This window comes from Salmo salar, chromosome 06, assembly GCF_965601325.2.
Source record: "Salmo salar chromosome 06, fSalSal1, whole genome shotgun sequence".
NCBI classification, from domain to species: Eukaryota; Metazoa; Chordata; class Actinopteri; order Salmoniformes; family Salmonidae; genus Salmo; species Salmo salar.
In genome coordinates this window covers 39,981,545-40,009,196 of record NC_138296.1, presented here as the reverse complement: position 1 = coordinate 40,009,196, position 27,652 = coordinate 39,981,545, and positions in this window count along the sequence as shown.

Genomic DNA, 27,652 nt, shown 5'->3' with positions numbered 1-27,652 from the left:
TACAGTGAAATAATTTAATAGACGAATATCCAGAGCAACTTACAGTTAGTGCATTCATCTTAAGATATTTTTACTCAAAGAACATCTATTATAACTATCTTATTTCTATCTACCAAAGTGTTGAGTAAATGCTGCCTGGAATGTTGGATGACAACCATGGGTTAATAAACCGAACAGAGGTCAAGTATAAAAACCAGAGTGATGCAGTGAGATGACGTTGGGGCCGATTCAGCCGCATTCTTCAAAAGCTTAGACTTCAAAAGCCCATCGTTGCCAGATGTGACAGTTGACCAATGACATCGCTGAAATATATCCTGCAAGCGCACAGCCTTTTGAAAGCCAACTGAAATCCAATCTGCAATCCACCATCTGTACAGGACAGGACCATGCTCTAGGTCCATCCAGTCCAGCTTGGGCTGCTGGCCCAGGCCAGAACATGGCAGATGAAACAGAGTATCAAATCAGCGCGTTAATTCACAGTAAATCCTCTTAGAGGGAGTCTGTTCCTTCATGTCACTCACACGTCCAGGGTCAACGACCTCCAGAGGCCTCAGAGAAACCCGTTAAAAGAGCCAGAACATAGAATGTCACACTGAAGCCTCAAGATGCTACACAGGGAAATTGGATATCCACTCAGTGGACTTGAACCGAATGAAGAAATGGCAGGTGTATTTTTGAGGAAAAAGGCACGTAGTGGAGAATTTTCAGAGGTTTCTTGTTGACTAGGGGCTTTGGGTTGGACTAATGGAATGATGTTGGTCAAGCAGGCTTTGTTGTTCAGAACGGACCTGCTAGGATCTGACCTGCAGGACTGGGCAGCAGCAGGTGGCTGGAGGCTGGAGTTACCTGACAGAGATGAAGAGAGCTTATGATTTCAAAGTCCAGTGGGGTTGAAAATGTCACTTTTACTGCCACACAATGAGCAGGTATAAATTACCATATGATATTGTGTTTGCAGAAGCCACCACCTCCAAACTAACCTAAAATAATGTAATATTGCTTCTCCTTATCCCTGGAGAGGAACATAGCTTCCTTAACCACAGCTAATCAGAACTGTGACTGTATGGGATGCTTACAATGTTTATATGTACATATGATAAGATCCTGATCTAGGTAACACCGTGAGAGCCTCTCCACAGCCATGCCCCATAGCCATCCCATTGTACTATATGAGTGAGTGGTGATTTGGTGCAGGGTAAACAGGAGTGGTCAGGTTGGTCTGCATGCCTGACCTGCCTGGGGTTGACATGGTCCAGTGGTCCTGCTGCCTGTAATGGTGGGAATGCTGAAAGTTTCCATGCAGTCATGGAGCAGAGCTCAGAGGAGCAGGAGGAGTGGTCACGCTGGCCTCCTGGAGAACTGTGGGAAAGCGCAGCTCTCGGCCTCCTGCTTCCTCTGCTTATTTGGACCAATCAGTTTATAAATGGACTTTCACAGCCCTTCGAGGCCTGCAGGCCCCAGAGTACAAGACCGGTCAGATCAGCCTCTTTTATATCCCTGGCTATCTCAAGAGGCCAGAGCTCTGAGGGAGAGGTGCTCGGGGCCACGCATTTTTCCATTCAAGACAGACAGAAAAAACACTGACATGTTTCGAGTCGACATTTAACCCCCGATGTTTACAATAGCAGTTTAGACTGAGAGAAAGTTAGTCTGAAATATTAAATCCTCTGGGACTGTGTGTGTGTCTCTCTCTCTCTCTGTGTGTGTGTGTGTGTGTGTGTGTGTGTGTGTGTGTGTGTGTGTGTGTGTGTGTGTGTGTGTGTGTGTGTGTGTGTGTGTGTGTGTGTGTGTGTGTGTGTGTGTGTGTGCACGCTTTGGACACTGTCAGCTGGCTCTGTTGATTGTCTCCTGTTGATTGTCTCAACGTTCAACGCTTTAGTGTTGAAATTAACCATCGTTACGCAAACTGCATTCCTGGAGCCACTAGATCACCAGCATAATTCTGGATCATAAGATTACACGCCTCCCTATATTCTGGCCCTCACAGTGAAGGTTGTTATCATGGTGTGTCAGATCAGAGGCCAACTGCCCTGTGTGTGCTGCTGACGGCTGTGTTTCAGATCATTCAGCCACAACAGCACAGCTGCATACATACATCCCTACATCCACACTGGATCCAGACCCCTGGGTCCTGGGCCTGAGGTTCTGAGCTGAGCCATGACAGGTGCTGCTAAGACAGCCCCTCCGAACCCCTCTCCCTGGATTAAAGCTGATCTCCACATGCAGACGCCCGGGTAACGGTACTTTTCTAACCCTGGGTACGATGCACGCTGTTCTACCACAGGCCAAAGACCAATGAAGACTAAAGCCTGGAACATCACAACACTGCTGGACCTCTGAAGGGGATTACTGTAGAGGGGGAAGAGGGGGAGAGGACAGAGGGACAGAGAGAGAATGAGAGAGAGAGAGAGAGAGAGAGAGAGAGAGAGAGAGAGAGAGAGAGAGAGAGAGAGAGACGTGAAAAGGCGGGAAATAGTATAGGTCAGGGGGAAAGACAAGGAAGAGGATGGAGGAGGAAAGATGGAGAGAGCAAGAGAGATTGAGAGAGAGAGAGAGAGAGAGAGAGAGAGAGAGAGGCAGAGGGAGAAAGGTTGGAATGAGCAGGAAAAAGATAAGGGTCATAGAGTAGAGGATGGTGGGAAGAGATAGAAAGAGACAGAGAAAGAAGATAACTAAATTTTTTTTGGGGGGGGGGGGGGGTTATAGCCTAGGGGAGAGCTTTGATTTGAGCGTCAATCACCTTTCCCCTGTCTGTCACGCCCTGACCAGGTGAACTCTTCTATTTTGGTCAGGGTGTGGCATTTCTATAGTTTATTTTCTATGTTTTTGGTATAGCCTTGCTTTGGGGCGTATTTCTATGTTGGGTTCTGTCGATTCCCAATCAGAGACAGCTGTCACTAGTTGCCTCTGATTGGGGAATCATATTTAAGTTCCTTTTCCCCCCACGATGTTTGTGGGTTGTTGTCTCTTTTTGTTGGAGCAGTAGCGATACGTTTATTCTCTGTTTTGACCGTGTTATTTCAGTCTGTAATAAATAACATGAGTTCGTTCCCAGCTGCGCCTTGGTCCACTTCTTCCTTCCTGCACGACGATCGTTACACTGTCTCTCCTCTCTCCATGACCTACTCAGACTCTACATCATCTACCTCACTCAAATCACCCACCATCGTCACATCTGACCCCTCAAAAATGTATAACTTACCTATTAATTTTCTATTACCCCCCTCCTGAAACAATAAAGCACAGAGAAAGCTCTGGAAATTGAAAAAGAGATTGACATTTACAATCCTCTGTTTCTCCTCTCTAGTGTTTGTGTGTCACTGGAATCCCTCCAGAAGACATAACAGCGGTTTTCAGTGTCACTGGTCTGGTCCGGTCTGGCCCGGTCTGGCCCGGTCTGGCCTGCTCTGGCCCGGCCTGGCCTGCTCTGGCCCGGCCTGGTCTGGCCGAGGGCAGAGCAGAATTAGTTTCAAGTTTTAGTCACATGCACTAGTACCGTGAAATGCCTTTCTTGCAAGCTCTCCCATCAATGCAGTAATAAATATCAGTAGTAAAACTATTATACTGTAAAGTGAAACAAAAACACACAAAAATGAAAATAATAAGAAAACAAGAAAGTAAGTAGGCTATATACAGGGTCAGTTCCTGGGTCTGTGCCAAAACCATATTTACAACGTGCAGGGATACTGGAGTGTTAGGGTTACACTTTAATGACTGATTAGTGTCAGATATCTGGCCTGTGCTACCTGGGCCTGACTGTGGGAAATAGGCGGTGCTGGTTGCACCTGATCCAGAGCTCAGCTTAGAGTTTCTCCTCAACTGGCCCGTCACATGAGGAATAACAGTGAGACTAAACCTGGCTTAGAATAAAAAGTCAACTAAAATGGCATCTGATTGGGATAATCACAGTTCCCCTGGCAGCTGGAGCTTGGCCAGCCCTCTTCTGTGTGCCAGGAGGCCAAGAACAAAACATTCCCCAGATCAGATCTCCTCCACTCTCAACCGGCCAAATCCTATTACCAACAGGCCAGTCTCTACCAATAGGACATTCTCTAGTCCGGCCTGTGGAAGAGACTGGAGGAGACCTGGTAGTATGTATTAGAGGTTCATATAGGATCTTCGAAATTGCGTTTAGTGGGAAAGAAGAGCCAGGTTGTGTACATGGGACACAGTTGTATAACTTTATAGTTCATACGCTGCTCAAACTGGATTTATGTTATACCTCAACATGAAAGTTATATCTTTTAATGTGGAATCATATTTTTTTCTTTTGGAGCACATCATACACTTACAGGCAAGCCAATGCTCCTAAAATATGCTTGCCTTCCCTTTCCCGTAAGCCTTCAACAAGTTGAGCAGCACTTGGAAAAACAGCCTTCCAATACATCGTTCCTCATTAAGCAGTTTATATACAATTCTCCTTAACTGTGTATGTTGTAAAGACATACTCAAGCAACTCAACAGGTGGGAGCAAATCATTGCCTGTGAACGTAAAAACAACCTTTAATCTGTTCCTACTTATCGACTACATCACTTTTACTGGGTTTGGCTTCATGTTCCCGTTGGACATTTCTGAGTGATTGTGAACTCCATCTTCCAATCTTTCCCAACCAGTCAGCCAGGGAATGATGAGTAGCATGTGGGCTGTCTGGAGGCATCCCTTTTAATCACCTGCAGAGGGAACGCCTCCCAGCTTCATTAGGGAATGTTGTGGCAATGTTAAGGGATGTGGTTTTGGGGGGAGATGATTGGGTAAACAAACAGGGAAAGAAAATAGAGAAGCTAATTTTAGACATGAGGACAGAGTGAGATCATGTTCTAGATTTAATGATCCGTCTATGATTGACATGATTGCTCATTGCCATGTTCTCTTTGCCGTGCCCTGTGTCCCTGCTTCTCACTCTCGTTCCCTGCCCCCTCTCTCTTTCTCTCCCTCTCCCCCTCCTTAGCCATTGACCACCCCAGACTGAATGATGCCCTTCTCAGCAGCTAGCAGTGGGAAGACGAGTGGCTGCGTGACGGCTGTGACTGTGGCTATGGCTGCGCTGTCGGGCCCTAGTTGAGACAAAGACAAAGGGGGAATTTGGCAGGCTGCTGGGGCTGCTGGGGCTGCGGCTGGATCAAACAGACTCTGTTTATTGGACGTCTCCTGCCCTTCTCCCCTCTCATCTAGGAGCTGTGTATCAGACTGCAGTCTGAAGTGTCTGAGAGCGCCACTCTCTCTCTCACACGCACGCACGCACACACACACACACACACACACACACACACACACACACACACACACACACACACACACACACACACACACACACACACACACACACACACACACACACACACACACACTTCGAGCACAAACTCGCACACACACTCGGTGAGACTGGGACCAGAGAGACCACACAGGGTGTTCAACACCACCACAAAGGGGGACTGTCACTCAGCTTATAGGCACACAGTACATATGTTCCCATTCTCCCTTTGCCTGGCCCTCTCTCTCTCTCTCTCTCTCTCTCTCTCTCTTCTTCTAGTATCTCTCTCAACCTCACTCTTAGCATAGGGGTCTTAGCTTTCCTCTCTCTCTCTCTCTCTCACACACACACACACACACACACACACACACACACACACTCTCCCCCTCTCTCTCTCCACATCCCTTACTCTTACTGCTGCAGTAATGCCCTGCGGCCTCTGTTGCCCCTGTGTCTTTGTCCCATGGTGCCGCTATAGGAATGTGTTCTTGTTAAAGGTGATAAATGCATCGTCAGGCAGAGAGAACTTCATTACAGGCGGATACAGATACAGGGAAAACAGAGTTCAGTAAGAAGTCCCAAAAGCATTCTGTCATTACTCAACGGCCTTCTTTCTGGGCACACACCCAGCACACACCCAGCACACACCCAGCACACACACAGCACACACACAGCACACACCCAGCACACACCCAGCACACACCCAGCACATACCCAGCACACACCCAGCACACACCCAGCACACACACAGCACACACACAGCACACACACAGCACACAGAGGAGAGATCTGAGACGCATGTAGCTGATCCTGCACCCAATGATGGTCAATCGTACTACAACATGATAGCAGCAGTCAATGTGTTCTGAGCAAGTGTGTGTGTGTATGTGTGTGTGCACGTGTGCGTGTGTACGTGCGTGCGTGCGTGTGTGTACTCTGATCTGTGTTTGGGAGAGAGTGAGAGTGAAATGTGGGGGGATTATGATGATGGCCGAGGGAGGGAGGGTCAGGTAGAGACAGGTCTCTGTTATCCTCCCATCTCCAGGTTGGTTCCCATCATCAGTTCTGTTGACAGCTCTCTCCTAGCAGACACATGTAGAGTACAGCAGGCTGAGGAGGGGAGAGTTATGACTATAGCTATGCCTACAGGGGCGAGGATGTTCTAGATCCCCAGAGGTGCTTTGTTTTTCTCATCGTACTGCACGGAGCCCCTGTCCCCTGGATGCCCTGTGCACATGACTGATTGACAGTTCTTATTCTCCCATATCCTATCTCTTCCCTTGATTCCCACACTAAAGCTAAAGCAACAGGTCTGATGGGAACATTCCAGAATAGAGGGACACACACCTATTATGTCCCAGAATGCTTGCGGTGTGTACAAAAACTACCCCTGCCCTGTCACACAGACAGAGAAAAAATGAAAAAGAGAATGTGAGAGAGAGAGATTTCTCAGGACGACCTTGCTGCTGTTCCATGTTATGTTGAAAGGATAGCATGTGGAGGATGAAGTTCTCACGGAAAAACGTTTCTAGTCCATGCCCGACCAAGGCCACTCTGCCGGCCCTTATCTCTCCCACATCGATCTCCACTGGGGAGCACACGGTTCCCACACATACTCCCCTTCAGCCGGCAGTGTAAACAAGCAGACGGCTGCCATCTGCGGATCACACTCCCCTGACCGAAGGTCTGGCCTGGGAGAGACCCTGTCTGGGACAGACATACTGCTCAGCACCAGGAGCAGTTCTACTGGGTGGCGGAGTGGCAGGGCACTTCAGGTATCTTTTTTACACTACTGAGTCCAGCCAAGCTGCGCTGGCCAAGGTTCTGCATCCACCGTAGTTGCTGGAGCCCTGCTGGAAAAGGCCCACGTAAAAAAGGAAATATCCACGCAAGAACAGTATGATTCAAGTTAGAAGCAATAGTGTGAAAAGGGCATTAGTGTCTGGTGATGGAGGTGAGGCAGATGGAGTGGCAGGGGAAGGATGAGAGGGCTGGTATCTGGCTGGTATCAGTGGCCATACAGCCGCCTGAGAAGAGAAGAGCAGGGAGGATTTGGAATGGAGGAGCTGGGATATTATTGAGCTTTCGAGACAGAGGCAGCATTGTTTCAGCCAGGGCAGAGCAGGGTGGTGTAATGTATTAGTTGCCAGGCTGGGTTTAGCGTTTAGCCAGGGTAGTAAAGCCAGCCGACCCAGCCGTGTTCACAACAGACCATATGTTTCTGTCATCAGGAGCATCAGATGCCCTGGCAGAGGCTCCCTCTCAGGGTTGGTGGCCACTGGCCAGTTTAAGAGCTCGCTGGTGCCTCTGGAAGGAGGCAGAGAGCGCAGACTGAATGATCCATCAGGCAATAGGGTTGTAGAAAAGGGCGAGCAGGTTTGATGAGTCAAGTTAAAAGGAGAGGAAAGAGTTAATATGTTCACCAAATGTTCCAAGAGAGTTTACAGACCAATGACTGGTCCACACAGACAAAACACCACAAATACCTAAATATCGTGTCACGTTTTGGGCCACAGCGAAAGTTCACCTGCTCTAAAGCTTCACTGAACCTAAAGCCACTCCAACATCCTACTACTCAGCTTTCACCTTTTCAAAAGAGACCTGCCCTTGACTTGAATAGACCAACTTTACCTCACTTTATGGCAATACCAGTTCTACCATCTTCGCTCAGTCATGCATATGGCTACACTTCACCCTTCCACTCTGCACTCCTCTCCAACAAATGACCTGATGGAAATGTGCTGTCTGAGGAAACGGGACTGAGAGGGAAATTCAGTCAGTACATTAATAGTTCCTGAACCAGAGCAGTCTGAAAAAGTCAGTTCTTGACGTGAGGTGAATAAACAACTGCTGGAGACTATAATACTGTTCTTTCCCTCTCCCCTCCCTCTCTCCATTCACGGTGTCAGAACCGGTCATTATTTACACAGAACCCCACATCCGTTTATTAAGCCTTGATTTCACCGACCGTCCGAGCGCCTGTAAGTACTTGTGGTGTGTGAGATGTGTTTTCTGTTTCAAAGTTTCTCCCGAAGAGGATCCGGAGCTCAGGTCACCGTTTCCACTGCGGCCCGCTCCTTCCCTCCAGCTGGGTTTAAACTGTAACTCTTACTGCCTCGGCCAGCCAGTCCACCAACCACTCTTAAAATACTGTGGTGGAGGGATCACCTCTCCCTTCAGAGAGAGGCCTTTAAAGTTTAAGGGAGAAACGTAGTGAGGAGGATTAGGATCCTTAACACAGACTCAGGTTTCAGATGGGGACTTCAAACAGTCTGAGCCAGCCGGGTTTAGGCTGTACTATACCAGCCTTTGTAAAACCATTAATAACCAGAGGACCCCTTGGAAAGAAGAGAAATTCCCCAATATGAGGGCGTAGGGTAGTGGGCTACGCCCCTATCCTGTTCCCATATTTGCGACCCCCTCCCCTCCCTTGCCCCGAGCCCCACTGTGATTGTGTTAACCCTCTTCCTGCTGGCGCCCCTAGGCCAGAGGCTGCTCTTATTGTGGACTTGTTGGACTTCCAAGACTTCCTCCTGTGTTTGTCCAGCGGGAGAAGGGCTAAGGGGAGAGGGAGGAATTGGAACAAGCTGTTGAAACAGCACTTCCATGGGAGAGCAGCGTGGGGAGACCCCCTGGATCTCCTGGTCTGTTCTCATGCATGTGTTGTGTTGACGAACTCAGAGCACTGGGGTCAGGAAGGAGCCTGCGCAATTCACATCGCTTCAACGTAAAGCTTAAGGAAACAACTGCTAGAGAGAGATGCCGGAGTAATGTTACGCAGCAGGAATGAAAGAAAATTGCTAATGAAAAGGCACATTTTTTATAAAACTGCATGCCAGTTTATTTAGTCTTGTATTCTCAGTAAGGACCTATATTGATTGGTTAATTCTGAGTAAGCCAAAAAGTTTGAACTTTCTGCACCTGTGGAGGGCATTGCACTAGTGAGCAATTCTTTGACCTGTGTGTGTTTGAGTAATGTGCGTGTATTGACAGTATGTGTGCACGTATAATATGTATGTATGTATGTGCACAAGAGAGATGAGGAAAAAGGGAGATAAATGAACGGTGCAGCACTTGCCTGAATCCCAGAGCTTTAAATTCCCAGTACTAATTATGTCTCCTAATGGAGCCAATAAGGTAATTAGGGGTTAGAAAGCACACTGGAACAGAAAGCAGACAACATCTTGGATCCCCCAGAGTCTCCCAACATGCAGCTCAGCCGAGTGTGAGAACCGGCCTCCTCGACCTGGGGAGACACCTATCTCCATTGGCAATTGGATCTATGTACCACACACCTACAATATGACATTATAATTACTTTGAATATGAAACTATACATTTAGGTGGGTGTTGAGCATTTAAGTGATAGTTTAGTTTATTTACAACTTATTTTTGACTTCTCTCGGGTGTCGTTGTTTCCAGCAAATGTTTTTGAAATTCCTAAAAACCTTTCATTTCCTCTCATCACTGGTTTGGTCTGTGAGTGTTACTCGCTCCTCCTGTAGGCTGTATATTCTGTTGTAGGCTTTTCTATTAAGGGAATGTGTGCTGTGAGAAGCCTCCATGACTCAGGATCTCAGGTGCTGCTGCTCAAATCACTACCCGCTCTGCAATAACTAATGCTGGATCTGGTGAATGGATAAAGCAACAGGTGATTTCCCTCTTCACTAAGAGAGAGGCTAGCGGGACCACAGTACCCACAGCAGCAGCAGGTGCCATCCTCTGCACAAACAACCCAGCAAGGGCCTTCAGGTCTCAGTGTGAGAACCACAGATAACAGCCCTATCCACCAGAGACCTCCACAGGACCCCTGAGTAACATTACCCATGTAGGCCCTCAAGTGCTGTTCCACTGAGACCAGCCCCTTTGGAGAAGAGAGCGCAGAGAGAGAGAGAGAGAGAGAGAGAGAGAGAGAGAGAGAGAGAGAGAGAGAGAGAAATACTGAACAAAAGTATAAACGCAACATGCAACAATTCCAAAGATTTTACTGAGTTACAGTTCATTGGGGAAATACATTCATTAGGCCCTAATCTATGGACTTCACATGACTGAGAATACAGATATGCATCTGTTGGTCACAGATACCTTAAAAGAAACGGGCCTCACAATGGGCCTCAGGATCTCCTCATGGTATTTCTGTGCATTCAAATTGCCATCCATAAAATGCAATTATGTTCGTTGTTCGTAGCTTACAGTGCATTCGGAAAGTATTCAGACCGCTTGACTTTTTCCACATTTTGTTACGTTACAGCCTTATTCTAAAATTGATTACATATTTTTTTCCCTCATCAATCTACACACAATACTCCTTAATAACAAAGCGCAAAAAAACATAGTTTTGCAAATGTATTAAAAATAAAAAACATAAATAACTTATTTACATAAGTATTCAGACCCTTTGCTATTAGACCAGAAATTGAGCTCAGGTGCATCCCTTTTCCATTGATCATCCTTGAGATATTTCTACAACTTGATTGGATTCCACCTGTGGTAAATTCAATGCACCAACACAGCAGCTCTCTCATAGCTCTCTCCTCCAATCTCCCCATCAACTCCTTCACTGTCTCTGCTTCGCTCCCTTCGCTCACCTCCAACTTCATCCTCGGCTCCGCCGACCGTCCCGTGTGCCCCCCCCCAAAAAAAAAATCTTGGGGCTGCCTCTCCTCCTCTTGCCGTGCCAGCCGATCCTCCCAGAAACGCCGTTCTGCCTTCGCTGCCTCTATCTCCTCCGGCGGGTGGCGGTATTCTCCAGCCTGCCTCCAGGGTCCCTTTCCGTCCAGTATCTCTTCCCAAGTCCAGGAGTCCTGAACCCTCTGCTCCTCCTTACCACGCTGCTTGGTCCGTTGAAGGTGGGTGGTTCTGTAACGGCCGTTGAAAGAGTAGACCAAGGCGCAGCGTGGATAGTGCTCATCATGTATTTATTTCTGGTGAACACTTAAACAAAATAACAAAAACGACAGCCAAACAGTTCTGTCAGGTAATACTCACGAAACAGAAAATAACCACCCACAAAACCCAAAGGAAAACAGGCTACCTAAGTATGGCTCCCAATCAGCGACAACGATGTACAGCTGTCCCTGATTGAGAGCCATACCAGGCCAAAACAAAGAAATACAAAAACATAGAAAAAAGGACATAGAATGCCCACCCTAGTCACACCCTGGCCTAACCAAAATAGAGAATAAAACCCTCTCTATGGCCAGGGCATGACACCATGAGGTCGAAGGAATTGTCTGTAGAGCTCCGAGACAGGACTGTACCTACAGTTGAAGTCGGAAGTTTACATACACCTTAGCCAAATACATTTAAACTCAGTTTTTCACAATTCCTGACATTTAATCCTAGTAAAATTGCCCTGTCTTAGGTCAGTTAGGATCACCACTTTATTTTAAGAATGTGAAATGTCAGAATAATAGTAGAGAGAATTATTTATTTCAGCTTTTATTTCTTTCATCATATTCCCAGTGGGTCAGAAGTTTACATACACTCAATTAGTATTTGGTAGCATTGCCTTCAAATTGTTTAACTTGGGTCAAACGTTCCAGGTAGCCTTCCACAAGCTTCCCACAATAAGTTTGGTGAATTTTGGCCCATTCCTCCTGACAGAGCTGGTGTAACTGAGTCAGGTTTGTAGGCCTCCTTGCTCACACACGCTTTTTCAGTTCCTCCCACAAATTTTCTGTAGGATTGAGGTCAGGGCTTTGTGGTCAGGGCTTTGTGATGGCCACTCCAATACCTTGACTTTGTTGTCCTTAAGCCATTTTGCCACAACTTTGGAAGTACACTTGGGGTCATTGTCCATTTGGAAGACCCATTTGCGACCAAGCTTTAACTTCCTGACTGATGTCTTGAGATGTTGCTTCAATATATCCACATAATTTTCCCGCCTCATGATGCCATCTATTTTGAGAAGCGCACCAGTCCCTCCTGCAGCAAAGCACCCCCACAACATGATGCTGCCACCCCCATGCTTCACGGTTGGGATGGTGTTCTTTGGCTTGCAAGCCTCCCCCGTTTTCCTCCAAACATAACAATGGTCATTATGGCCAAACAGTTCTATTTTTGTTTCATCAGACCAGAAGACGTGACGCTTGGCATTCAGGCAGAAGAGTTTAGTCTTGGTTTCATCAGATCAGAGAATCTTGTTTCTCATGGTCTGAGTTCTTTAGGTGCCTTTTGGCAAACTCCAAGCGGGCTGTCATGTGCCTTTTACTGAGGAGTGGCTTCCGTCTGGCCACTCTACCATAAAGACCTGATTGGTGGAGTGCTGCAGAGATGGTTGCACTTCTGGAAGGTTTTCCCATCTCCACAGAGGAACTCTGGAACTCGCAGAGGAACTCTGGTTCTTGGTCACCTTCTTGACGAAGGCCCTTCTCCCCCGATTGCTCAGTTTGGCCGGGCAGCCAGCTCTAGAAAGTCTTGGTGGATCCAAACTTCTCCCATTAAAGAATAATGGAGGCCACTGTGTTCTTGGCGACCACCAATGCTGCAGACATTTAAAAAATTCTAACATTTCTAAAAAACAGTTTTCACTCTGTCATTATGGGGTACTGTGTGTAGATTGTTGAGAATATATATATATTTTTAATCCATTTTAGAATAAGGCTGTAACGTAACAAAATGTGGAAAAAGTCAAGAGGTCTGAATACTTTCTGAATGCACAGTATAGAGATGGGGGGCAGAGATGGACACTTCAATCAATGGCCATCTGTAAAATAACTGCCCTTTGTGTTTTTACTGCCGGGGCCTCCAGTGACTGTCTATTTCCATCCTGTAATTTATCCTCCCTCTTACCTTTCGCAGGTGTTGTGGTCGGGAGATGATCTGGCACACAGTTAGAAGGAACGTGTGCTGAGTATAGCTCCTCTCCTCTCAGTCCCCTGCTTCTCTACGTGTGCCCCCCTACCCCCACCCTCCTCCCAGGCCAGTCAGGAGCTTTGATGGTTGAGGGTTTGCAGAGCGACAGCTGCTCCCAAATTAGAGAGCAGAAGACAACACGACAGAGCCCTGGAATGCCAGGATTGTCCCAGCAGCCCTCTCTCTCTCCTGCAGAAGCTCCCTGGGAAGACGGCTGCAACTGCAGCAGAAGCTCTACCAGGATGCAGGATAATCCAGCCCATCACGTATGTTCCTATAGGCTAATAATCTTATTCTAAATACACATTGGATTGCCCAGATGGCCTGAATTGAATTAGTGGCTAATAACTGTTAAATGACACACAAAGGCATCATTTTAAGATTGATATATTAATGTTTTTATTTTCTCCAACAGGAAATAGCAGAAGACATTCCCGCAATGCCTAATGTCTAAGACAAGTGACCATGGCATGGCATGTTTGCTGTTGCTATGTGAGGTTAGAGAGCCAGCCACTGTGAGACCCACGGGTCATCCGGTCTGCGAGGAGCTCCTCTCTCTGTCCGAGCTGCATTATCACAGTTCCTTCATTAGTTACCGGGGAAACAGTGACCAGGGTCACCGGGGTCAAAGGGACCAGGAGCATGGTTGTAAAATCAACCAGACAATAACGTCCACCTCAATAACAGTGTAGTGTTCATTCACAAGAGATTAGGCCAACACAGCTCTTTAGGGCCCCACCACCAGCACCCCACCACCCCACCACCAGCACCCCACCACCAGCACCCCACCACCAGCACCACAACCTCCTGAAAGACACAGGACGCCAGGCTAACAGAGGGCAGACAAGCATGGAAGGAGGAGCACCGCGATTCTACTTACACAGAGAATGTGTTTACTACTGCGAACTACTCACATGGGGAGACAGAGAGGCTGCCATGAGAGAGGAAGTGGAGTAGTGAAGGACTGATAAAGGAGGGGGCGAGAAAGAGGGAGTGGGATGTTGAACGGAGGAAGAAGAGAGATTAAAGGAGGAGAGATGGCCGGACAGCTGTTTGGAACCGGACAGAGGGAGAGAGAGATGAAGAGAAAGGGAGAGAATGGGAGAGAGGGAGAGAAAGGGAGAGAGAGGGAGGGCTGAAAAGAAGAAGAAAGGTTCATCGCCAGAGCAGAGGCACAAGCCTCCAGTGAGGGAGGAAAAGAGAGAGAAGGGGGATCTGTCATGTTGATTTCCTCCTCCCCTGCAACAGCGCAGCTTGCTGTTTTTCTTCAATATATTTTAATAAAAGTGGTATTACTCATCCCCCCATCCCCCTCCTCCCCACTGCCTCGGTGGTGGTGTGGAATGTCTGCTCCCGTCGGTCCCCCCCAGCCCCTCAGAGGAAGACAGCACAGCACAGCGTTCAACTCCAATCACACACTTTGACCCACGAGACCCAGATATGGAGAAAGACAGATCATTTGCCATATTTAGCTCTTGGAGTAACCATTCCCACGCTTTCTGATTCAACTGAACTACGACTTAGAAGAAAAGCTCGGAGCCAGAAGTTTGGTCTAAACATAAACAGTCATGTTGTGTCCAGTCCATAGCCAATGACGCAGGCTAGGGAAACCCTTATCTTCACACACTATCTGTACAGAGGTGTTCATGTGGGAGTGATGTGTACTCTGGTGAAAATGTGTGTGTGTGTGTGTGTGTGTGTGTGTGTGTGTGTGTGTGTGTGTGTGTGTGTGTGTGTGTGTGTGTGTGTGTGTGTGTGTGTGTGTGTGTGTGTGGCGTGCGTTCATGCGTGTGTGTGTGTGTGTGTGTGTGTGTGTGTGTGTGTGTGTGTGTGTGTGTGTGTGTGTGTGTGTGTGTGTGTGTGTGTGTGTGTGTGTGTGTGCGTGCGTGCGTGCGTGCGTGCGTGCGTGCGTGCGTGTGTGTGTGTGTGTGTGTGTCTGTAACCCACAGAGGAGCTGGGTCAAAGTTCCTTTCCAAGTTGCCTTTGTCAAAGTGAGTTAGCCTTCGGGCATAAAGTATTCCAACCATGTCAACCAACCCCCCATCATCTTCCTTCCTTCCCCCCTTCTCATTCCATCACTACCCTCTCCCTATGTCCCTCCACTCCAGACCTGCCATGCCTAGTCAGTCTGTCTCAACACCGTGACGTGCAGCGCAGCACGCTGTGGAATCTGGAATCTGAGACCAGCAACAGTAAAGCTCACCACTCCTCAAATTCACCCTCATTTTCTTGACTTGATGATCCTCACTTTCTCTCCCTAAGCCTGACACAGAGCATGTCATGGAATCCTTTGTAATGAACTGGAGCAGCTGCTGCAAAGTGGTGCGTGATAACATCTTTAACGGAGGCTGGCGCTATAGCTGCTCCCTCCACAGCCCTGGCCCGACTGACTGAGGAAGAGGATGAGAGGAAGACTGTGGTAATAACCGGAGATGTCATCTGACACCGCTTCACTGGGCTGGGACAAAAGGCAAGGGGCCCCCGTCACAGATCCTAGCGATCAGAGACGGATTGGTCCTCAGAATAAACAGGCCTGTTGATTTTGGCAGCAGGAGGACAGCCAGAGGATTCACCAGCCTTGGCAGGGTTCACACCAGACCAGTTACTACTGACATGCCGACACAGCCACCACTGCACTGCCTCTACACAGTACAAAGCCATAACGCCATAAAAACTATACTTCAAAAAGCAAACAAAGTGTTTATGAGTCAGTTCAATCAACATGGGACCAAAGGATCAAGGTCTGACTACATCAGAGCAGGAAGTACTAGTGAAACCTTCCAATGCATGACCTCCCTCCACTTCCAGCCTGATGGCTTGGTGCACTGAATGACACTCCCTGTCTTTAAGACTCTCTCTTGCGGTGATGTCTCTGCTATGAGGCACGGAGGTCTATGTGTGTGGGTGTGTCTGTGCCAGCATGTAAGTGTGTGTGTGTAGCCTATGTCTGTGTGTGTGTGGTAACTACTAGGGTAATTATCCTGCTATTGGGTAGTGTTTGTTATAATTATACCTGAGTGGTGTTGTGGCATTGTGTCTCCCTGGCTGGTGTTTTGATTGTAGCATGGCCAGATTGATCCTGTTTTCCCTGTTTCTTTTCTTGGGGAAGAGCAGGGATCTGTGGGGCTCTGCTGGGACAGGCAGGCTACCTGTACAGGTGGGGCTGTGGGCTGGGGGGGCCTCCCTCTCACCTCAGTGTGGAGGTGTGGGAACCACTCAGCCGTCAGTAGTGCATGAGTAATAAGACCCCTGAGGGAGAGTGGCGTAATCTCCTCCAACGCTTTTCTTTTCCCTCTATTTCTCCCAACCGGCTCTCAGAGGAACACACACACAGACCTACACACTCACTCCAATAAACAGGTAACCTCACACAAACACGTTCATCTCAATCGGTGTACATTCGCAAACATTCGTCTGCAAATGAATACACACGCTCGATAATCACATAAACACAATGTATGGTAAGTATGTGATATTGCAAATACAGGTCTATATAATACCAAACACAAGAAAGTCCATTAGTGAATAGATGAGTAATAACCATTTACTGTATGTAAGATACTTCTTGTAAAAATAAATTGCCAAAACAACTAGTGTGCAATTACAACACACCTGGATTTGAAACAGCAAGACATGGCTGGTTGAGCAACAATACAGAGTACGGTTGAGCTGTTTTTACTATGCAATATGTGTGTGGTAGGAAAATTGGCTTTAATATTTTCTAGTCACGTCCATAAACTGCAGCACCACATAGTCTAACCCAGTCTACTGTTGTAACGTTTTATACAAGTGCATTCTTCACATCAGGAGCTAGTGAATAAGGGAATTGTAATACATGGATTAAATCAACTACAGCCAAACCACCCACCGTGTGTAAAACTTGATAATTGCTAGTCAAGTGCCATGACAAAACTGGAATGCTTTCCTCAGTAAATAACATGTACATAATATATATCCACTTTCTCTGTTGTATCAATAGTGACATTGTTCAGCTTTGCATGATGGTGAAATAAAAGATGATCTAACATCCTCCATAACAACGCTGCAGTTATACTCCACAGAGCTCTAGCGCGCGCCCTCCATAACAACGCTGCAGTTATACTCCACAGAGCTCTAGCGCGCGCCCTCCATAACAACGCTGCAGTTATACTCCACAGAGCTCTAGCACGCGCCCTCCATAACAACGCTGCAGTTATACTCCACAGAGCTCTAACACACTGCAGTTATACTCCACAGAGCTCTAGCACGCGCCCTCCATAACAACGCTGCAGTTATACTCCACAGAGCTCTAACACGCGCCCTCCAAAACAACGCTGCAGTTATACTCCACAGAGCTCTAGCGCGCGCCCTCCATAACAACGCTGCAGTTATACTCCACAGAGCTCTAGCGCGCGCCCTCCATAACAACGCTGCAGTTATACTCCACAGAGCTCTAGCAAGCGCCCTCCATAACAACGCTGCAGTTATACTCCACAGAGCTCTAACACACGCCCTCCATAACAACGCTGCAGTTATACTCCACAGAGCTCTAGCGCGCGCCCTCCATAACAACGCTGCAGTTATACTCCACAGAGCTCTAGCGCGCCCTCCATAACAACGCTGCAGTTATACTCCACAGAGCTCTAATGCGCGCCCTCCATAACAACGCTGCAGTTATACTCCACAGAGCTCTAACGCGCCCTCCATAACAACGCTGCAGTTATACTCCACAGAGCTCTAACGCGCGCCCTCCTTAACAACGCTGCATTTATACTCCACAGAGTTCTAGCGCGCGCCCTCCATAACAACGCTGCAGTTATACTCCACAGAGCTCTAACACACTGCAGTTATACTCCACAGAGCTCTAGCACGGGCCCTCCATAACAACGCTGCAGTTATACTCCACAGAGCTCTAGCACGCGCCCTCCATAACAACGCTGCAGTTATACTCCACAGAGCTCTAGCAAGCGCCCTCCATAACAACGCTGCAGTTATACTCCACAGAGCTCTAGCGCGCGCCCTCCATAACAACGCTGCAGTTATACTCCACAGAGCTCTAGCGCGCCCTCCATAACAACGCTGCAGTTATACTCCACAGAGCTCTAACGCGCGCCCTCCATAACAACGCTGCAGTTATACTCCACAGAGCTCTAACGCGCCCTCCATAACAACGCTGCAGTTATACTCCACAGAGCTCTAACGCGCGCCCTCCTTAACAACGCTGCAGTTATACTCCACAGAGCTCTAACGCGCCCTCCATAACAACGCTGCAGTTATACTCCACAGAGCTCTAACGCGCGCCCTCCTTAACAACGCTGCAGTTATACTCCACAGAGTTCTAGCGCGCCCTCCATAACAACGCTGCAGTTATACTCCACAGAGTTCTAGCGCGCGCCCTCCATAACAACGCTGCAGTTATACTCCACAGAGCTCTAGTGCATATACGTGCACACACGGTCACACACCCACCCGCTCTGCCACACACACCTCAATTACATACGCACAAACAGAACCAAGTGTACATAACTAAACGTGTAAGATGTAACAATCAGGACTTCTGCATGGGTGGGGAGGGGCGGGGAACGAAGAGGAGCAACAATATAAAAGCTGTAATACAGACTTTACAGCGGTGGGTCTGTGGAGCTATGGGGCTGGGTGGGGCTGGGCCAGCAGAGAGGAGCAGAGCAGAGCGGAGGTGCAGGGAGGGGCAGTGCAGTGGGCTGGCAGCTGTTGCCGCTGTGCTGTGAGGGGGCCCTCAGGTCTCGGCCTATCCCTAATGGCCAGACCAGCTGTCAGAGTTGTGTCTGTAGGGGCGCTGGGCTGCAGGAGGCGGGGAGGGCATGAGAACCACCACCCCCCTGTCCTGGAGGGCGGGTCCCCGGCCTGTCTGCCCTCCTCTGAAAGGGGGTGATTGATGGCGCAGGGTTGACACCATGCCTCCAGAACAATTGACTCAGGAGGGACAGAGGACCAACAGAGATGGGGTCCCCTCCAACTCTTTTCTCCTCTTTTTTTCAGAGGCAAATGCTGGATCAATTGCAGTTGTAATTCAGTCATTTCTCTTATTTTGACATATTTTGTGGAACGTATGCTTCTCCAAACCGAGGTTCAAAGTTTTAAACAGTGTCCGTGAATAACACATTCCCCAATTGATTTGTTTTGTGATTATTTGTCACGTCTATAAACCCAGCAGGCAGGCAGGCGGGGCAGGGCGGGGCTGGGTGGAGAGATGTGGTGGATCATGGTGGACATGGTGCTCCAGGGCTGCAGTGAGGAGCAGCTCCCTGGCCTTTAGGCGTGTGCTCACTGTGCTGGGTTATCTGTGGGTATCAGGCCATGAGCCTCGGCACCGGGACCCTGCTAACACAGACCTGACCCCACACACTAAACCCCAGGAACCCCTCTGGAGCCCTTTCAACAAGTCGCCAGCACCTCCCGTTCCTCCGCTGAGATTTATAGCCTTGGGGAGAGGGGGAAGGGGAGAGAGGAGGGAGGGGACACTGTCCGGCAGCTGTTCACTGTGGTCTTAAGAAGCTATTTCACACGGAAACAGAGCCATGGCACTCTGGATTCCTCCAGCTGGCTCGTCTCCAGTCCTGATCTGAAACACATTCCCTCACACAGACCATCCACTCTGCTCTGCTGTACTCTGCGGCCTCCTCCTCCTTGCTCTGCTGGGGACGGACTGACTGACTACTGAGGGGCGAGTGGACCACCGGGTTCTCTTACAGGAGCTCTGGGGTGTTCCTCTCATGTGGGGGGTGTAAACCCCCATAGGTGGGGGGGCTACTTCTTACATAGCAGGAATATCAGAGTACAGGTCTGCTTTTTTGGGGGAGTGATTCTGTTTGTGTTCTCCAGGGGACTGGAGGGTGGGAGGACAAAAGGTCCACTGTAGCACAGGTCTACTACAGGGGTTGTCTTTAGGTGCCTCTCCCCTCGGGGAATGTGATCTAACACTCCAACAGAGCCATGGCACATTTCCACACAGAAACACCAGGGGCAACAATCACTAACCGGGAGAAAAGAGTAAATGAGAAAAGGGAGGGTGGAGGGTGGGAAAAGATCCAGAAAAAAAGAATCTAACCGTTCCCCTCTCTTACACACAGACAAACTTCCACCCTGAGGTAGACGTACACACATGAAAGATTTAATAGCCGTTTAGAGGACTTGTGTGAAAGTCAAACACCTTTTCCCACAATCTGTAAAAAGATCCATCACTCACAATTGTTTACTTTAGGTAACAAGCCTAATTTTCTGTGTGTGTGTGGTTGAGAGAGAGAGAGAGAGAGAGAGAGAGAGAGAGAGAGAGAGAGAGAGAGAGAGAGAGAGGGAGATACATACAGAAATATCGAAGGCAGAGAGAGAGAGGGGAGAAAGTGTGAAGGAGACAGGATGGGGGAGATTATGATTAATTAATATGAAAAAAAAGGTACTTTCCACTTTTAAGCCTCCAGCAAACTGATTCAACAGTACAGTTCAAGAATACACACAGCAGAGAAACTACAAGATCAAACCACATGAACACACATTTCACCAACACATTATTTAGCCTTCTAGCCGCTCTGTTGGCTCAGCAGGATTTTCTTGAAAGATTAGGAAACAGGAAATGAACAAACCATACTCAGATAGGAAGAAAGGAAAAATCATATTTTGTTCCTCTCCATTTACTTATCATCCTGGGAAAGGCAGAGGTGTTCCCATTCCCGCCCTCAGAGATGATCCCAACTTTCCATTCAGAGCAGAGCAAGCGAGGTGATGTCTTATCATCCCGGGAAAAGGAGTGTGTGTGTGTGTGTTCGTGTGTGAGTGTGTGTTCTTGTACTACTTGTAGAACAAACTTTATTTAATGATAAGAACACCACAATAATAAGTCAATGTGTCAAAAATAGATATGGTTGGAATAGATCACATTCCCCTCCGAACCCCAAACATTATTTTAACAGTCAAAGTTGTCAATTTTACAAGACCCTTGACCCTTGAGCCTGTAAGCCGCTTATTGTTTCTCCACCCGGACATAACACACACTTAATCAATAGAGGGATCTATCGCATATGTACTTAATTACAATTCCATGGCCGACACGTAAAGCATACAAATGGATTCAACCTACAGAGCCTGATGATAGAGAGATTATAAGATCATAAAGGAACTGGGAGGAGCTAGAAGTAGCTAATAAAGACAGCAGACCTGAATGTTGCGTTTTGATTGGCCGTGACGTCTGTCTGTAGGGGGTCAGAGTTGATGATTGGCCGTGACGGGGTTGTGTGGAGGGGGCTCTAATCCTTTCCACACTCAACAGGCACTCTGAGGGCTTTTCCCACATAAATCAGCCTGGTCTGGGTGGTAAAGTCATCACCTCCCCTCACTCAGTCCAAACAGCCTCACATCACAGAGCAGGATAGGCTATCCTAGATCTCAAAGGCCACTAGACTAGGCTAGAAGAGCACACTCACAGCACAGGGGCTTGCCACAGTACGTTTTAGCATTAGTTCTCTCAGGTCACAGTGCATGTGACAAACTCACCTTCCCTTCCTATCATATGGAGCATGTTAGGTTAGTACAGGGCACAATACTTTGAGCAAATGTTTTGATGACATCCCCAACAGCATTTTTCTCCCTACAGTCTTACTGTGTTGCACCACTGTCTACAGTACATTTACATTTTAGTCATTTAGCAGACACTCTTATCCATAGCAATTTAGGAGCAATTATGGTTGAGTGCCTTGCTCAAGGGCACATTGACAGATTTTTCACCATGTCGGCTTGGGGATTCTAACCAGCAACCTTTGGGTTACTGACACAATGCTCTTAATAGCTAGGCTACCTGCTACCACATAGTAGTGGGCAGAAACAGACTCCAGATTAGGGCTTCAAAACAAAACTGTATCTCGTTAGATATATCTTAGTGGTCAGTGTGTCTGTTATGTTTGTCCAAGTGACCCCTGCAGGGTATCAACGTGCTCCCCTGGGGTCTGGGTGCGAGGTGGGGGGAGGTTATGCAGGCAGCTTTACTCTCTCTTTACACACACACCTACACACACACCAGGGTGGTCCTCCTCACTAAGTGGCTTTAACCTCAAGCTTTCACTCTCCTCTCGGTAAACAGAACATACAGTATCATTCTAATGCGCTGCTGAATGGATAAAAGAAACACCAGGCAGGTGTTGCATCACAATAGTACAGAAACAATAGTACAGAAACACATACTGTAGGTTACTCATGGTAATCCGATTTGGAATAGTATACTGTGGACTAGTTAGTACAGCTGAACATACAACTAACTATACGTAGGGAAATGTCAACAACAAGATCTTACAAAAAGCTACTTTGAATAGCCAAGCCCTTGGATGTATGTCCTTAGTGTAAATATATACTTTTAATAGGGACAGATAGATCTGTATCATCGAAATAATTCCTCAGAGAATTGCTGAATGCCATAGGGGTGAGGGTAATTTGATGTATGTCTTTCATGTCAATGCAGTATGTACTGTATGTAGACTGTTAATAGAGACACAGATCCACATATCTGTAGAATTCCTCAGTGCATTGCTGTCTCCTATAGGAGTGAGGGTTCAAAGGGTAACACAGGGAGTGTTACTGGGTTCCCATCAGTGGCCAGGGGTTATAAATCCTGACTGCTGTCAGGGTTGTTTATCTGATGTGAGATCCCCTCGGAGTCCTGCGAGAACTCTGTCACCAGCCTTTTCCTTTCTCACACTCTCTGCCCCTCACACAAACAAACATTAAGTTCCCTCTCTCTGTTTGCGTTTTTGTGTGCGTGTGCGCACCCACACGCATGTTTATGTATGTGAAACTGCCACCGGGCTGCAAGCAAAGTCGGGAGAAGAGGAATATTGGGACAGGGTCACAGAAAGGTGGATTTCTGAGGAGGAAAGGAAGGGAAAAAGAAGAAGAGGCGGTTGAAGAGAATGAGGAAAGCAGAAGTTGGATTTGAATCTGATGAAGATGAAGATGGAGATAAAAATGGAGATGGGGTGTTGAAGATGATTGGTGTCAAACAGAGTGAGCCATGAGCCAGACTGAGTTCTAGAGGAGAAATTGAAGTGAATGAGGGAGAGTTAAGTGAGGTGGAAGGTGTGGTGAAGAGCTTGACATCGTTGGACAAAATACAAAATAATCTAGTTCAACAGGAGTGACATTTTTGGAGAAAGTGGACCCTTGCCATTTGGCAGATCCATTTGTGGTTTCAGGATGGGTGGGAAAGGAGTTGGGTGCAGTAGAATCCGTGAAGGTAACCTGAAGTGGACTTTTTCTTTTTGTTTATGTTTCTTCTGACCAGAGGGAGCAGGCGCTCCGTGTCACGCAACTTGGGTCAAGATCTGTTTCGTGCTTTGCTCTTCAGAACAGGGCACCATTGAAAGGAGTGATTTCTGGGGAAGCGTTAAGCGTGGAGTTGGAGCAATCGAAGTTGAAGATTCCTGGTGTTTGTGAAGCCCGCCGTTTGGTGCGACACAGACCTGGTGGGGAGCGTGGTGAAACAGAGGAGTCACTGTCAGCCCTTCCGAGTTTTGAGCCTGAGTCTTTAACCAACAAAGTCACGTTAGGATATATCAGTTATCCTGTTTAAGCTTTTGTGGCGAATCCACTGCTCTGTTTCAGGTACAACATTTATGGTCATGTTGCAGCAGTGTGTAGGAGGGAGATTCCAAGATGTGGGAAGTGTGCAGGAGGGCATGATATAGAGGATTGTGTAGTTTCGGTAAAGTTGTATGTGTCGCTAGGGATCAGAAGTGTCCGATGCGAGAGAGGCAGGTTGAGGTGGCTAGAGTCTGAGTAGTGAGTAGTAGATCTGTGCCAGCACACGGATAGGCCAACGAGTGATATATGCTTCAGTAAAGTTGGCTTCTTAGAGTTCATAGCAATGGTTATCAACGGTACCGCAGAAATTAAATGTAAATCACAGAACATATATGTTGTGGTGGCAGCTGCAGAGAAGTATTTGGGTATACAACATCTGACTTCAGAAGAGTTACAGACCGTTGGCATGGTGCAGGAGCAGATAGGGTCAAAGTGGGTTGGTGGGTATTTAATGAGTTGGAAGAGTGTTCATTTTTTCTCCCTTTTTCCTCTTTGTATCACAAAGTATAATGGATTTATATTATGGTCCAGCTGGGGGTGGTGATGAAACATATTGAATGCCAACTGCCGTTAAACTCAAAAGAAGATAAAGAAGAGGAGAGGAGACACGTCATACTCATCGTCAACATCTCGAACGCAAAGATGCTGGGGCAGGTCAAACCCAACCTCAACCAGTCACGGCCAACTCAACACTACATGGCCCATGGGGGATTTAAGATTCCTTCTAACAGCAAAACATATCACATATCACAATACCTGGCAACTGACTCAATGAATAGGAAATATTAGCCAATATTTTTTTCATCTCTGTGACGATACGGGCTCGCGTAATAGCGCTTATTCAGAGTAGGCCCTAGACCTATTTGTATCTTGCACTGTCACGTGATTACAGTTGCCTATTTTGGCCTATCATTTTCAAATGAACGCTCACATTGGTATGTGTTAGTGTTTCTTTACAGTCAAGCTTAGGCCAAGTCATTATGTTGCTTATTTTGCCTAAAAAGCACTGTTTAGAGAGTAACATTTCTACCGCAACTCACCTGTTTGCTTGAAAATCACGTTGGGAAGTCTTATTCTTCAATTACATCATGGCGGTCCGGAAACAAATGTTTAAGTGCATGCTGTCGCCACCTACTGTGCTGGAATGTACGATCAGTCATGATCTACCCAATTCTGTACTACCATGAAAAATAACAGAAAATAACAAATAAATCCCTATTCCCTACTAACTTCTACCACCCCCTCCCCCCAAAAAAACTCCCCAACCCCCTACCCCATTAAACTTGATCTATATCATGCTGAAACATTCCACCCTTAGGATTGTTCAGCACGTCAACAACCATTTCAACAGTAACATCTATTCCTGGGGGGGAATAGGCGTTGTCTTGGTGTGTTTGGACCATGATAGTTTGTTGGTGATGTGGACACCAAGGAACTTGAAGCTCTCAACCTGCTCCACTACAGCCCCGTCGATGAGAATGAGGGCGTGCTTGGTCCTCCTTTTCCTGTAGTCCCTGATCATCTCCTTTGTCTTGATTACATTGAGAGAGAGGTTGTTGTCTTGGCACCATCCTTCCAGGTCTCTGACCTCCTCCCTATAGGCTGTCTCATCGTTGTCGGTAATCAAGCCTACCACCGTTGTGTTGTCGGCAAACTTAATGATGGAGTTTTAGTCGTGCTTGGCCATGCAGACATGGGTGAACAGGGAGTACAGGAGGGGACTAAGCACGCACCCCTGAGGGGCCCCAATGTTGAGGATCAGTGTAGCAGATGTGTTGTTGCCTAACCTAAACACCTGGGGGCGGTCGTCAGGAAGTCCAGGATCCGGTTGCAGAAGGAGATGTTCAGTCCCAGGGTCCTTAGCTTAGTGATGAGCTTTGAGTGCACTATGATGTTGAACGCTGAGCTGCAGTTAATGAATAGCATTCTCACATTGGTGTTCCTTTTGTCCAGGTGTGAAAGGGCAGTGTTGAGCGCAATAGAGATTGCATCATCTGTGGATCTGTTGGGGCAGTATTCAAATTGGAGTGGGTCTAGGGTTTCTGGGATAATGGTGTTAATGTGAGCCATGACCAGCCTTTCAAAGCACTTCATGGCTACAGACGTGAGGGCTATGGGTCGGTAGTCATTTAGGCAGGTTACCTTGGTGTTCTTGGGTACAGGGACTATGGTAGTCTGCTTGAAACATGTAGATATTACAGAGTCGGTCAGGGACAGGTTGAAAATGTCAGTGAAGACACTTGCCAGCTGGTCAGCGCATGCTCGAGTACCCGTCCTGGTAATCCGTCTGTTGACCTGTTTAAAGGTTTTACTCACATCGGCTAGGACGAGGGTGTTCACATGATCTCTCTTCTTACTATGTCTTTCCACTACAGACCATTCAGATCCTTGACCCTCATGCTCCCGCTCCATGTCATCAGAACAGTCATGCATATTGTTCACATTCCAGCACAGCTGTTGCTTCTCCAACCTTCTTTCCATTTCTTCCATTTTGACCACACTACTCGCCGCCATTTCCCCACCCGTTCCTGCCAATATCTGTCTTCATGTTGGGAGTTCTAGAGAGCGTGCATGCCCTTCTCATGCACTACTTTACCTGTGTAGTGCACGCACATAGTTTGGTATAATCCATTCTGAATTGTCAGTGACATAATATTACATTTTGTGCTAATTTAAATGGCTAATACTATTTCCAATTACCACTGTGTGTATTGATGTAAAATACATGTTTATTGAATCTCGTTGAGGTGTTTATTTATTTTAAAAAATCATGAATGGATCCACCTGTCGTTAGGTCATACTATGATCATTTTCGCTTTCATGCTATTTAAGCCATATGCGCTTTTTCACCTGATGTTGGTGGTGTATAGACAACGTGCTGTTGTTACAGTGTTTGGTTGTTACAGTAACTAGGCCTATCCTTCTTTGGATTCTTTAACCTGTCTTTTTTTTTCAACTGAAAACCTACTACTACAACCATTTTTTTTAATGTTCCTGGACTGTACATTTGTAAATATCCTCAACATCACTTTTGCACTGTAGACCTACAACACTGTAAATAACTATGCTTTTGATCACGCTACTCTGTCTGCTGTCCCACTCTGGTCCCACTGTGTGCTCCAAAATCCAACTAACTGGGCTGTGGTCCATTATCCTTAAAGATGCAATATGCAGATATCGCTCCACCATTTCCTGGTTGCTAAAATTCTAATAGTTCACCTAATTTCAGTTCATGTGACAAAACAAGCAAGTATAGTGTAGAGAATCATTGTACCATCTAAACTGCTGTGAAATATCTCTTCCATAACCAAAAATATTGTATTTTCAACTGTTTGAAGCTGGTGTACAAAACCGAAAGTAAAAGACGCAAAAGCGAAACTTAAGAACGGGAAGCATAGAAATAGCGCACATAGAACAGACCTACTGTTTCTAACACTTGCTTTCAATAAGAATGACAGATCTACAACACACTTTTCTATGTAAATTTGGTCAGGTCACCCAAAAAGTTACATAGTGCAGCTTTAATAGGCCAATATTTTTTACACATCAAATAGTGTCAAGGCTCTACACTGGCACGCCTGTGTCTGTGATGCTTATTGGATTACCTTATACACTTACACACCGTAACACTGAACTACAGTGTTGTTATAACAGTGTAATTATTGTTTTACAGTAAGTACAGTGTTACAAGAATATTGTAAATTGTTCCACTGTATTATTACACTGTCATTTACTGCAGTAAAAAAAATTATAGTGAGAGTTTACAGGTTTCCAATCCTGTGCCACAATTACCCTGTCACATTTAGTGATGTGACTGATCGGTAACACCTCTGTTGTCAAAGCACTGTCAGAGTAGAACAACCTCTATGGAACAGAGCCAAACAGCCTGCTAGCTGTAAGCACAGGGAAACACACACACACACACTGACACACTTTTTCACTCAGTGATATGACAGAGATAT